This window comes from Cibotium barometz, chromosome 1 (genome assembly GCF_041138505.1).
Source record: "Cibotium barometz isolate CiBa-2024 chromosome 1, ASM4113850v1, whole genome shotgun sequence".
NCBI lineage: Eukaryota > Viridiplantae > Streptophyta > Polypodiopsida > Cyatheales > Cibotiaceae > Cibotium > Cibotium barometz.
In genome coordinates, this window is record NC_141046.1 from 43,583,231 (window position 1) to 43,597,394 (window position 14,164).

Genomic DNA, 14,164 nt, shown 5'->3' on the forward strand with positions numbered 1-14,164 from the left:
CATGGAAAGACGGTAAAACTTCAGTGGCAAGTTACCGTTGGCTTCTAAGTTACGCTAGCTCCTTCCTTTATATAAGTCGTAACTTTTACTTGTCGCTCACAGTAATCTTACTTCCATCGATCTCCTTTCTTTCTTAATCTCCTTCATGGCTTGGCAACAAGAACTAGTTTTATCCCTAATGATTTCTCACCTTCAAGACGCAAGGGAGTCTGTGAAGAAAGATTTTATAGAGCAGTATGAGCGCTCACTTTTCCCTCACTTGGGAACTTCTGTAGCGCAAACAAAATGGCGGACCTATCAAGACATAACTAGGGTAACACCCTGGGGTCAGCAGCACTTTCGTAACAATGTCCGCTTGGCCATGGTTATTGAAGCTTTGGGTTTGGGTCCCCGATACTACTGCGTCATGAGATCAAGGCATCCTGGGTTTTCTGAGCGGGTCTTCTTACTGGCGTGTTTTCTTCCTCATGAGAAGATATGCCTTTACCCCGTTTTTGGCTTGCCTCTCAGAGGTCCTTTTGTTAGAACACCTCATACCACTGAGATAGGCGCAGCAATAACCCACAGAATCATTCCCATAGATGAGTTACCTTATACTTGTGCAGCTTGTGAGGACTGCTTTTGTGATCATATGATGGACGGGCTTATGGAAGTGTAAAGAGTTCTTCTATCTTTACTGTATAAGTTCCGAGAATGAATAAAGTTTAAATCTTGTTCTTATTTTGAATCTTGCTCTCTTTAAGACGTTTCTTGGTGGTTAATCTTGATTAAAATTTTCCTCTAAGTCTCATATTCGTGAATCTTGCGAAATTATCACAAGTTGCGAGATGAGGACATCTCGCGTTTTTTAAGTGGGGTAGAATGTAAGATTCCTCCCCCAACCCTTTTTTGATGTCTAGTATCTTCCCCTGTAATCAACCCTCTTCAGAAATATAAAGACCTTGTTTCTATCTGTTTTAGCCTAGAGAGAGAAAAATATTCTAGAGAGAGAATATTCAGATTTTGAATATTTTTGGATAGAAAAATATCTCTTATAATTCAGATGAGTTCCCCTGAAATAGAAATTCAAAAAGAATTTTCCAATGTGCAATTGGAATTAATTGGAAATAGGTATAAAGAACCTTAGTCTAAGGGTCTAGATTTTCAGAAATCTTCAGACTATGGTCCAATTAAGGTTCCTATGGGCCAATAGCATCAATCCATGTGTAGGGAAGAGATAAATCCAAATTTGTAAAAAAGAAGATACCCAAAAATGAGTAAATTCTCACATAAGGTGAAGAGTTGAAAATGTACAAGGTTTATTAGTAAAAAACTATGAGCAATATTAAAAATATGAGATATTTTGGGTATCCAAAAATGAGTAAATGCTCACATAAGATGAAGAGTTGAAAATGTACAAGGTTTATTAGTAAAAAACTATGAGCAATATTAAAATGATGCCATTATGACACATATGTAAGGAAGGGGAATTCTTTAAAGGAGGTGCATATTTCACATAAGATGAAGAGTTGAAAATGTACAAGGTTTATTAGTAAAAAACTATGAGCAATTTTAAAATGATTCCATTATGACACATATGTAAGGAAGGGGAATTCTTTAAAGGAGGTGCATATTTCACATAAGATGAAGAGTTGAAAATGTACAAGGTTTATTAGTAAAAAAAAACTATGAGCAATATTAAAATGATTCCATTATGACACATATGTAAGGAAGGGGAGTTCTTTAAAGGAGGTGCATATTTCACATGCTTGAATGAGTTTTAAACTCATAAAAATTGAGATATTTCATCTCTCCTCTCTCCTCATTCAAGTCTAGTTCCAAAAAGTTAGCTTAACTGACCTAAAAATGGTCAAATATTGACCAAACTGATTTAGAAAATTCTAGAATCAGTTTGTTTGGTTAGGAGCTCAATTTTTCCTATAAATAGAAGCCTCCCCCTTGTTGAAAAATAGTTAGTGTTTATGCATCGTTACTCTACTCCACCTAAGCCAAGAACTGTGAATTCATTTAATAATTCACTAGTTTTTGGAGCTTCCCTCTTTCTTCAATCCCCATTAGTGGCTCCATCAACATACTTAACCAATTGATTGGTTGGGGGCCTCTACCGTGAACAAAGAATCAAGCAAGTTGTAAGGTAATTAGTGAATATTGATCTTTCTATAATTTCTCAATGTTTCTCTCTTCTCAACCCCTCTCAAGCTTGAGAAGTTTAATTGGTATGGTTTTTTTTAAATACTATTGAAGTTTGAATAGTAGTGAAGAGTTACATAAGTTAATAAATGCTATTGAAGTTAATTTTCATTTATGTTTAAATTCTAATGATTTTTATGTAAACTCTCTCTCTCACTCAAGAAATGGTCATACTCATGACCCGTTCTCAATCCAAATCAAGCTTTTCATAAAGCTTTTCCTTAACCCAAGATTAAGCTATGCTTGAGGCCAATTTAATGGCTTTTTTCTATGCTTTTAGTTTATGCATATTGATGATTCAATCCACTATAGATTAATGATCCAATTAGAGATCATTTTAATTATTTCCTTAATGATAAGCTTTATCCCTTAGAAAAAAATTGAGATTTATCAGTCATAGCAGCGGAGCTATGGCAAAATTTTTATAAAAATTATGCATAAAATAATTTCATTCAAAGCATAAAAAGAGGACTTCCTACCATATTCTAGGAATTATCGTCCTAGATTAATTGAAAGAATTTCATTATAATCATGGAGAAATTGAATTTTAATATCATGCATAAAGGATAATTTTTTTATATCAAAAGTGTTACTTTTATCATTTTTAATTTGCATGCATAGAAGTATGCATAAAGGAAAAATTTTTATATCAAAAGTGTTACTTTTATCATTTTTTTTAATTTTTCATGCATAGAAGTATGCATAAAGGAAAAATTTTATATCAAAAGTGATACTTTTATCATTTTTAATTTTCATGCATAGAAGTATGCATAAAGAATAATTTTTTTATATTAAAAGTGTTATTTTTATCATTTTTAATTTTCATGCATAGAAGGATGCATAAAGGAAAATTTTTTATATCAAAAGTGTTACTTTTATCATTTTTAATTTTCATACATAGAAGTATGCATAAAGGATAATTTTTTTATATCAAAAGTGTTACTTTTATCATATTGGATTTCATGCATAGAGGTATGCATAAAAGTTGAATATTTTATTATAAAAGTGTTACTTTTAGCATAATTGAATTTCATGCATAGAGGTATGCATAAAAGATATGGGAAGTGATAAGATATGATAAGATGCATGTGGATGTGGATGTGGATGTGGATGTATGAATGTGGATGTATGGATGTGAATGTGGATGTGGATGTGGATGTATGAATGTGGATGTATGGATGTGGATGTGGATGTATGAATGTGGATGTATGGATGTGAATGTGGATGTGGATGTATGAATGTGGATGTATGGATGTGGATGTGGATGTATGAATGTGGATGTATGGATGTGAATGTGGATGTGGATGTGGATGTATGAATGTGGATGTATGTATGCATGTGGATGTGGATATGGATGTGTATGTATGAATGTGGATATGGGATGTGGATGTATAAATGAGGATGTGAAAATGGAGATAAGCATGTAGATGTGGATGCATGAATGTGGATGTATGGATGTGAATGAGGATATAGATGTGGATGTATGGATGTGAATGTGCATGTAGATATGGATGTATATATGTGAATGGGAATGTGGATGTGGATGTATGTATGCATGTGGATGTGGATATGGATGTGTATGTATGAATGTGGATATGGGATGTGGATGTATAAATGAGGATGTGAAAATGGAGATAAGCATGTAGATGTGGATGCATGAATGTGGATGTATGGATGTGAATGAGGATATAGATGTGGATGTATGGATGTGAATGTGCATGTAGATATGGATGTATATATGTGAATGGGAATGTGGATGTGGATGTATGTATGCATGTGGATGTGGATATGGGATGTGGATGTATAAATGAGGATGTGAAAATGGAGATAAGCATGTAGATGTGGATGTATGGATGTGAATGTGGATGTGGATGTGGATGTATGGATGTGGATATGGATGTGAATATATGATATGTGATGTGAAGGAATCTGAAGTGAAGAGATGGAAAATGATATGATTGGATGAGTACACATATAAATGAAATGTGGAATAAGTAATGTGGATTGCATGAGGGATAATGTGGAAAAATGAGAGTTAATATAGAAATTGTATTTGTAAACTGTTTGTAAATGCTGTTTGTAAATGGCTGTTTTATGTCAAGAATGCTGGGAAAGCATTTTGACCGTCTTGTGATTAAGGTCGTGGAGACCTAACTGATAAAGTTGCAACTGCTGACGGAGAGTCAATGGAGGACGTCTCGCGTAGCAAGGTCGGCCGAGGTCTTGACCAGCCTCGGTTCGATTAAAATGGTGAGCTTCCGGTACGGTGGATGAGGGACCAAGGAAGCGGCCTATGAGTGAAGCGCTAGGTCACCTGCGAAGGATCCTAGAGGGTGCTGACCATACGGTGCTCGGGCTCTGGGTCGCCCAGGATACCCACGCGTGCGTCGAGGAAGATATTGGAACAAGGAGTAAGAGTTGTTTTCTGGAACCGGGCATGGATCTGGTTGACTGACCTTGCTGGTCCTCAACGGATGAGTCCATGGCTCTTTTATATGGATCTGTTGGTTGATCTTGCTGATCTTCAACGAGAGTCCATCTTGATAAGTGATTATATTGTTGAGTATTATGGGCTAGGAACTATTGAAACGGCCCCTGTGTGGACAGGTGGTGAGCGTTCTAGTTGCCAATGATGCCATAGATACTCTGATGAAGGAATGATGGGAAATTATGAATCAACTGGATAATTTGGGAGATTGTGATCAGTGGTACTATGGTTTCATTAAAGGATTGTTTTAAAGTTAGCTGATGCTAAGAAAAAGGCAATTTTCATATTGGGTGTGTAAGTGGTGTGGCTAGTTTTATGTTTGCATGAAATTCCGGCTAGGGGGCCTTGGAACTCTTTTCCTTGGTACCCGGGACAAAACCTAACCAAATTCCAAATTGGATCCTATCACTACAGTGGTTGGGTGGTTGGCTAACCCATGGGATCGGATGGGGTTAGGCTGGACTGATGGATCCGTAAATCGAGACTCAATTTCTGTTATTACGATAGATAAAGTAAATCCCGGATAGTAATTGTTCTATGGATAGGAATCAACGGCTGTGCCTCCTTGGTGGGGAAAAAAGCGTTGATCCCAATGATCCAAGTGCAAGTTTCTTCCTTGATCTGACCAAGTATCTTTATAGATGCAGTCGGATCTGTTTGATCAGTAAGAGTTTTGACTACGTTAGAGTAAAAATTATCCTGGTGGAATCGCCCGTGCTTTCCGGATAAGGGAAGTTTTTCCGGGTCTGGTTTTGGAAAAAACCGACGGATTAGTCTTTTGTCCGGATATCCGTGGACGAGGCCCCGAGTGTGGGACCCTGCCTCGCGCAAGAAGTCCTACTTCCGCTGCTAGTACCCCGAATCCGTTGCGCGGTGGGAACAGGGATCTCACATATTCTTTCTCTCAGCCACACCATTCTGCTGAGGTGTATACCTGCAAGTCAGCTGTCTCCTTATTCCATGCTTCCTCAAGAAATGCTCAAAAGCTTTTGAGGTGTATTCACCACCTCCATCTGTCCTCAGACATTTAATCCAACAGCCATACTGCTTTTCTGCAAAAGCTTTGAAATCCATGAATTTTTCCAATACTTCACTCTTCTCCCTGAGAAAGTATATCCATGTCATCCTGCTAAAGTCATCAATGAATGTAACATAGTATAAACTGCCTTTGATAGATGGGTTTTGTGCAGGACCCCATACATCACTGTGTACTATCTCAAGTGGCCTGTTACTCATATTTCCTTCTCTAGGAAATCTCAATCTTGCCTGCTTCCCAAACTGACAGGCTTCACAAACATGCATATGTCCATCATATTTGAACCTAGGCAATCCATTGACAATGCCTCTTGTTTGCATGTTCTTTAATCTCTGTATATTTACATGGCCAATCCTCTTGTGCCACATATCAATATCCTGTACCACATTCTTGCTCTTTGAGAACATGGCTGATTTTAGCTCAGGAATTCCAGCATCCAGCTTAAACAGTCTTCCTTCTTTCTTGCCTTTAGTAATCACTCTACATCCATGTTTGAAGTCTTCAACGAAGCATCCATGCTCATTGAATCTAACCTGTAATCCCTGTTCTACCATTTGACCAACTGAGGCCAAGCTTTTAGTGATCGAAGGCACATACAACACATCTAACATAGACTTTGTCTGACCATTATGCATGACCAATGGTACACTTCCAACATGTGTAATGACATGCTGGGTATCATCACCTGTTTCCACATAGCCTTTGACATCCATTGGCTTCATGTGCTCAAACCATTCACCATGGCATGTCATATGATTTGATGCTCCTGAGTCCATATACCATGTATCATCATTCTCAGCATTTGTTGTCATAGAACCCACAACATGCTTCATGGCAAACAAATGATTTGCAGTTCCATCATTGCTGCTTGATGCATAGTTACCACCATGTTGTGCATAGTTTCCACCATAATGACCACCACGTTGTACTCTTCCCCCTCTCAAATCATTCTGTTTGCGAAAGCAATCTCTCGCCATATGACCATATTTGCCACAATAATGGCATTCCACATCTTGCATAGAATTTTGTTGGCCTTGCCAACGTCCTCTTCCACCACGGGGGTTACCTCTGCCTCGCTGAGGTGCATAACCACGACCTCCTCGAGCACCATAAGAAGGCTGAAAATTCTGTTGTGGAGGTCTATCCTGCCATCCACGACCATTACCACCACGTCCACGTGATGCGAATCTCCCCCTGCCTCTAAAACCTCTATGCGAGCATCATCATGGCTAGTAGATGCATCCAGAAATGAATCACTGAGCTTGATTTCCTCAACCAATAAGAGTGAAACCAACTCATCGAAGTCGGGTAGACCTGTACTCCTCACTGAGATAGATGTATCAAAAGATTTGTATTCCTTGCCAAGACCACGCAAGGTAATATCCACCAAATCATCATCAGGCATGGGGGCATTTATTGTGGCCAATGCATCTGCAAACTTCTTGATTTCTTGCACATAATCATGTATGCTCCTTTTATTCCTTTTCACATTGTGTATCTGCTATCGCAATTGAGACTTGCGAGCACTCGTATCTGTATCAAACATCTTGACCAAAGTATCCCATGCATCTTTGGGATTCTCAGCATCCTAAATGTGTATGAGCATAGCATCAGATATACATATAGACAAATAATGCAGCACTTTGAATGCTCTCTCTGACCATTGCTTATGAGCAATAAGCTGCTGCTGTGTAGGTTGCCGAGGTAGCTCAGGCTCTGGCTCAGCACCTGTAATGAGATTTCAAAATCCTTTCCCTTTCAAGAAACTCTTTATCCTGTACTTCCATGCCTGGAAGTTCTTCCTATCCAGCTTCTCACCAACAATCTGAACTGGATTATCCGACATGTTGCTCAATGCATACACCTTCCGCACACTTCAAATCTGTAAATGAGCCTTCCTCAGCTCAACCACACTCCAATTAATGTTCCAGATACTCCAAGGTAGCCAACAAACTCCAATTTTGATGTAGGAAATCAACCTGTAATCATCCGAGATGAACTGACTCACGCAGTGAGGGATACCCTGAATTGACACGCCTTCCAAGGCTCCAAATCACAATGTAATGGTGCAATCAAGTATAGGAAACTTGCATTGACACCTAATGAACCTCAATGTTGAGTATCAACTCCATCTGACATGTGTAATTATCAATTTTTGAAAACCCCTTTCTCTGTTTTTGGAAAAACCAGAAAAACCAGAAAAACCAGTAGAAAATTTGCTCTAATTTCTTCAATATTTCACCAAATTGAGCAACCAGGCATTCATTGGCTTAGCAATAGTGTCCATCAACTCCATGTAAGAGGAATTTGTCCAATTGTAAAACACCAAAGATTAATTGCTCGATTAAAATGCTGTGTTTCTCTGCAACCAGTGGACAGCCTGTTTTAATCAGCTCATTTCCAGCTCAATTAAGCATCATTGGCCAAACAAATCACATAGCCCTCTTCTCCAAGATGTAAAGCATCCAATTGCTAAAGAGATTGTGGAAGATGTCAAGTAACCAATGAGAAATCAAACTCCTCGTAGTCAAAATGACCAAAATGTGCTCTGTTTCTCTGTTGCAGTCTGCGCCGCCTGCTGTAGGGCCCTTTGGGAAGCTTTAAGATGCTAATTGTTGAGTACTACAAGTGCCCAAGACACCTAGGTATGTGTGCAACCCACCAATGGTTGGATTTGAGCCAAAAATATGCTCCAAATGCATCAAATCTTCACCTCCTTTTCTCTGTTTTGTGAGAGGTCAAAAACCAGAGTTTTCCACTCAATTAAATGCATGTAAATTGCTCCAAAATCACAGTAGGGCTTGCATAGAAGTTGCCAATACATATCTCATTGTCAGATACATGTTTTCTTTGCTAGAATCACACATATTTCCACCATACATCAATGTTCCCAAGATTTAATGGAAACCTTCAAAAACCAGAAATTTGCCTTGCTTTGATTTGCTCTAAAATGCTTTGCTTTTGCCTGTTTCACCTGCAATCCGCTCAAGGATGTTTAGAAGACCTTACCCGGTAGGCCTAGCTTTCAGATCTGATAAGATTCGGTGTGCTCCAAGCTTCACAGCTCCAATGGCAGCTTCACAGCTTCTTTTTCACAGCTTCTTCTTCTCCCTCTTCACTCACTCACTCATAAACCCTAATAAACAGCACAAGGCTCTGATACCATGTTGAAAGAACCGTAGAGGAGGAGGAGACACACACACAGGAGCAAACCCTAATGTATATTGCAAACCCTAACCATAGAGGGAAGCCATGTCCACTCTCACACAAAGCATAATGCACTAATCCATAATCCACACAACACACAATGAGTTGTGTCCACACTCTACTAACCCTAGCTAATGTCCACACACTATGACCAGCTGGACACGCGGTCATTTATGTCTCACACATGTTCCTACCTAATCTGCCAGCACATAGCATAGCTGGCTCACACTGACATCGAGCTTGAATCTCAACAGCTGTGAGAGTGAATGTCAAATCTAATAAGGAAACTCACACACAAAATTTTCCCAAGGAGTATTGAACATCACTATTTCCAATGACAAATACATGTGTCGATTCACCTCAATACATCCTTGAATTTATCCTGATGATTGCACAAAATTGCATGAAATCCTTTGAACCATTCACATGTAGGCATAACAAGGCCTTCCAATTTTTCCAATATACATGTGACCAGTTACATCCTTTACATCCAGTGCCATCAAAACCATTATTTCGAGATGCACTTTATCACCTGAAAACTTGCCTTAATATTCTAACATCTCACAAGCAAAATAGCATGGCATATGTACCACATAATCTTGTAATTTTTGAAAGTTCCCTATCTTGCACTCTAAAGCCCAGCTAAATAGAATTTGAAATCCAAGCTTAAGGTTCTCCAAAGTATTTTAAAAAAAACTATACAAGACCTCATTCCAAAGCTTTTTGAAGGGAAACCTTTTTTAAAAAAATTCGCTTATCTCTTTAAAAGAAAAGAAACGAATTTCAGATTTCGCTTCTTTCCCTCTAGTCGCCACCTCGCTGTAGGCGTGAGGACAAAGTTACACGTAGCTTGAAGGTTTTTTTGAAAATCATGTCATCTTATTACTCTTCAATTCCTCTTCAATTTGAGACCCAGGACATCACGAACAGTAGCCGTCGTCAAGAAATTAGGAGCACTGGTCATCTTCCCCTCTGGTTATGTTTTCTCCGACTAGTTTTCTTTCGCCCCCCCCACGAACTGGTTATATCTCTCTGATTCCCGCAAGAGATGCGGCGTTCCTCGCCTTTTGCAGCTTAATAGTCGGCCTTGCCCATTTCCAAAAGACTGCGCATGCCCTTTTTTTTTAATATCCAGAAATTTCCAATTAAAAGGAAATCCCTCACTCTTCCACGTATGCTACCCCTTATCCCTTTAATGTAATATTCTTAACCTTAACATTAAGGTAAGGTCCTCAATGCAAGTAGTTCATCTAATTTAATTCCCCCACATTCAATAAACTCTTCAGCACTGTGATGTCCATTAAATCTCCATTACTCTTGACGCCTTCATAGTCTATAAATCATCATATCGGCCCATGTGATTTATAGAATCCTCAATTGTTCATTCAAGTATTTCTCCATGTCTTCATAAATGCATTCCTTTGTGCATTGGTATGCCCTCATGCCATCATATATAACTGGATGCTTCTAACTTGCCCATGAGCTCTAAGTAACAGCAAAACCATCATCCTCCATACTCATATACAAAAACTCCTAGATCTGGCTCAGCCTCAGCTCGTCTTATTGAACCTCATTTACAATATGAACATATGTACATGGCATCATATAATGACTCGTCATGGCACATAACCTCATGCATCTGGATGTGTATTTGATGGCCTCACATGCACGGTTTCACACCATAGACGTGCCATGGCATGACATCCACCCCCTCTAAACCTGCACATCCTCTGGTATGTGCCAAATCATCATCAAGATCTACATATAGCTGGATGTCGTCTTCATCTTCTACATTGTCAGGAAGATCATCCTCTTCCTCTTCAACCATATCCATACTACCACTGTCAAGCCTCTCATCCTGAGTCTCCTGTGAATCAAAAGGATCACTATCATGCCTTCTTTTAAATATCTTGATCCTTTTGCCTGCCACCCCACAAGATTCTTTATTTCTGTTCCATCAAGCTCACACAGAGTATACGTGGCATTTCCATGCACATGCTTGACAATGTAAGGGCCAAACCATCTTTTTGCAAATTTTCTTTGAACAGTGAATTGGTTGTCAAGGCTATTGTCATACATTAGAACCCAATCACCTTCTTCAATAGGTTTTGGCCAGAGTCTGTGTCTACTATCAAATCTTTCTTTATTTTTCAGCCTTGCATCTTTCAAGCGAGCTTTAGCAAGCTCTACATCTTCAGGCCTCCTCTCCAACTGTCTTATTCGCAATGCAAGGAGGTCATCTCTGCTCAATCCTTCCACCCAGGGCAATACATTCCAAGTTAGAATTACTTCTTCAACTGGCATCACTGGCTTCTGACCATACATCAATTCTGCAGGCATGTATCCTGTCACTGAGCTATGAGTTGTACGGTCAGCCCACAAGGCATATGGTAGCAGCTTTGGCCACTCTCTCATTCTTTCTCTACATGCCTTAGCCAAAGCTTTAATGATTGGAGGATGTCCTCGCTCACTTTTTCCATTGCCCTCAGGATTGTAAGCACATGTTAGGGACAGTTTGATACCAATTCTAGAGAAGAATTCCCTTGCTTCTTCAACATCTAGCTCACCCCTATCAGCTGTTATTTTCCCAACACAACCATATCGGCAGATCACATCTTCCAAGAGAAATTTGCATACTGTTTCCGTACTTTTTGTTCTAAGAGCATGCCCTTCTACCTGATTTGTCAAATCTTCTCTTGCAAGTGCTATATACCGCATCTGCCAAATTCCCAAAGGCATTGTAACTAGATCCACTACCCATTTGTAGTGCATGGCAGGTGGGTAGGTTGGTTGCAAGCCATCACGATGCCGCACATTTGAGTACATTTGGCATACTATGCATGTTTCCACATATTGGGAAATATCCTTGTACATTCCTCTCCACCAATATTTTTCCTTTATTTTGGTAAAGGTGGCCCACACACTTCTATGCCCAGCCCAGAGACTCTCATGGAATTCTTTCACAAGCTTTCCTTGAGTCTCTTTATCACATATGACTCTCTGTGGCATAGCATTCCTCTGCTTAGGATGCTTCCAGAGATACCCATCCTTTAGGAAATAACCATATGCTTTTCTGCAGATCCTCTTAAATTCTGAGTCAGACCAATTTTCTTGCCTTGTTAGAGTACTCAAACATTGACCAATAAGCAACCAATCTCCTTCATATATTTCCTCAATAAAAGACTCAAGTGCATTTGATAGGCAAATATGATCCCCCTTTGCATATGCTGTAGTATAGAACTTTGTACCCACATCATCAATGTCACTAATCATCTCTTTCTCATCTTCATACTTGGCTCTTGATAGCATATCTGCAACTCGATTATCTTTTCCCGCAATATGCTCAAACTCAGGATTTAGTGACTTGATATAAGCAATCCACCTAAGCATAGCAATATCTGGAGTGGTACAACTTGCTATCATCCCAAGAAGTGGCAAGCAATCAGTTTCCACAAGTACAGATGCCCCAATAAGATATTCTTTTTCACATTTTAGAGCAGTGACTATCCCCCATAATTCTCTCTTGATCTGTGGATACTTTCATTGCCGAAAGCTTAATACCTTTGCTCCAAATCTAATTACATACCTATGATCATCCTCATCATCTTGCCCTACTGCCCATCCTATCCCAGTAGGACTAGTATCAACTGTAACAATCACAGGCTTGCCACACTCATAATCTGCCTTTCTCAAAATGGGTGATGATTGGAGTAAATATTTCAGCTTCCGCATAGCTTTAATATGTACTGCACTCCACAAAAATTTTTGATTTTTCCTCAAAAGTTGATAAAGAGGATCTGCTACATGTGCATAATGTGGGATCCAAATAACATAAAAGACACATGCTCCAAGAAATCTCCTCAGCTCTGTAACATTAATGCATGTTTCCTTCATTCTTTGTATTGCATCTATCTTGGCTGGACAAGGACGGCGTCCACTAGTACTACAAAGATGTCCCACTATTAGCACTTCACCAACCCCAAACACTGATTTCAGCCCAGATAAAGTAAGATTCACTTCTTCAAGCCTGGATAGAATCATGTCACAATCCTTTATATGATTTGCCACAAACTTGCGGCACCCTTTTGAATCCAAATCCTCATCTTTGTCTTTCTCATCTTCACAGCCCTTTATTGGCACATCATCCAAAAATGGCATAGTTTTTTGTGGTATGAAGTCTCGTAAGACTTTATTCATTCCATTCATCATATGTGCCACTGAGTTGGTGGCTCCCTGTGGTAAGGTACACATCCTTACTAATCCCAAAGGAGTTCTCATTGTGGTCAAGTCCCTGCTTTGTATATCTAGCTGGAACTGATCATATCCCGAATACAGATCACCCATAGAGTATATAGCTTTCCCTGCAAATGCTTCTGCAAACTCATCCACAATTGGACCTGCTCCCACATTCTTGATTGTGAATTTGTTTACAGGTTGCATGTCTTGAATAAAGCGCAATGTCCCATTTTTCTTTGGTACAGTAAACCATCTGTTAGAATATGGGGCACATGAAGGCTCCAAGATTCCCATCCTGATCTTTTCCTTTAGTAATTCCATCAACTTTGGCAAGAGAGCCTTTGGTACTGGAATTGGCCGCAGGTTCCAGGGCACATGTGGAACAGTAAAGATCACCATTGGTGCTGTTACACTTGTATCAACACAGCCTATCTCATGCGGCTGAAAAGCAAAAGCTTTCCCATGTTTTACAAGCATCTCCTCAAAGCATTCCCTTTCAACTGGCAACAGAAAATCCTTCTCACCAATCTTCAGCTCTTTTAGAGTTTCTTGAGTAAATTTATGCCCAATTTTCTTTGGATCTCTAAGATTTGGCTGCATAGAAGCTTCATCTATCTTCTCCTTGCTTCCCGGTGGCAAGGGCAAGGCAACTGGTTTCACCTTCTTTGCAACCGTTTTGTACTTTGTATCAACATGAGCATCCATCTCACAATTCATGTTTTTACATTCCACCCCCTCAAATTCCTGTATTATATCATACATCTCCACAGATGACACCTTTATCATTTCATTTCCACCCTGTAAGCATGCTCTTCCCATATCAAAAAGCACATCCATAGTATCTACAAATGACACCTCATCAAGCACCCCTGAAATAAACTCATTCTTCCCTAAAAGACCACACTGCTCAAAACTTTTTTGTTCATTTTGTATATGTTTTCGCATGCCATGCTTCAAATCCTTGCTTTTTACAAAAACCAGTGACCCATAGCTGGAGAATCCCTGAA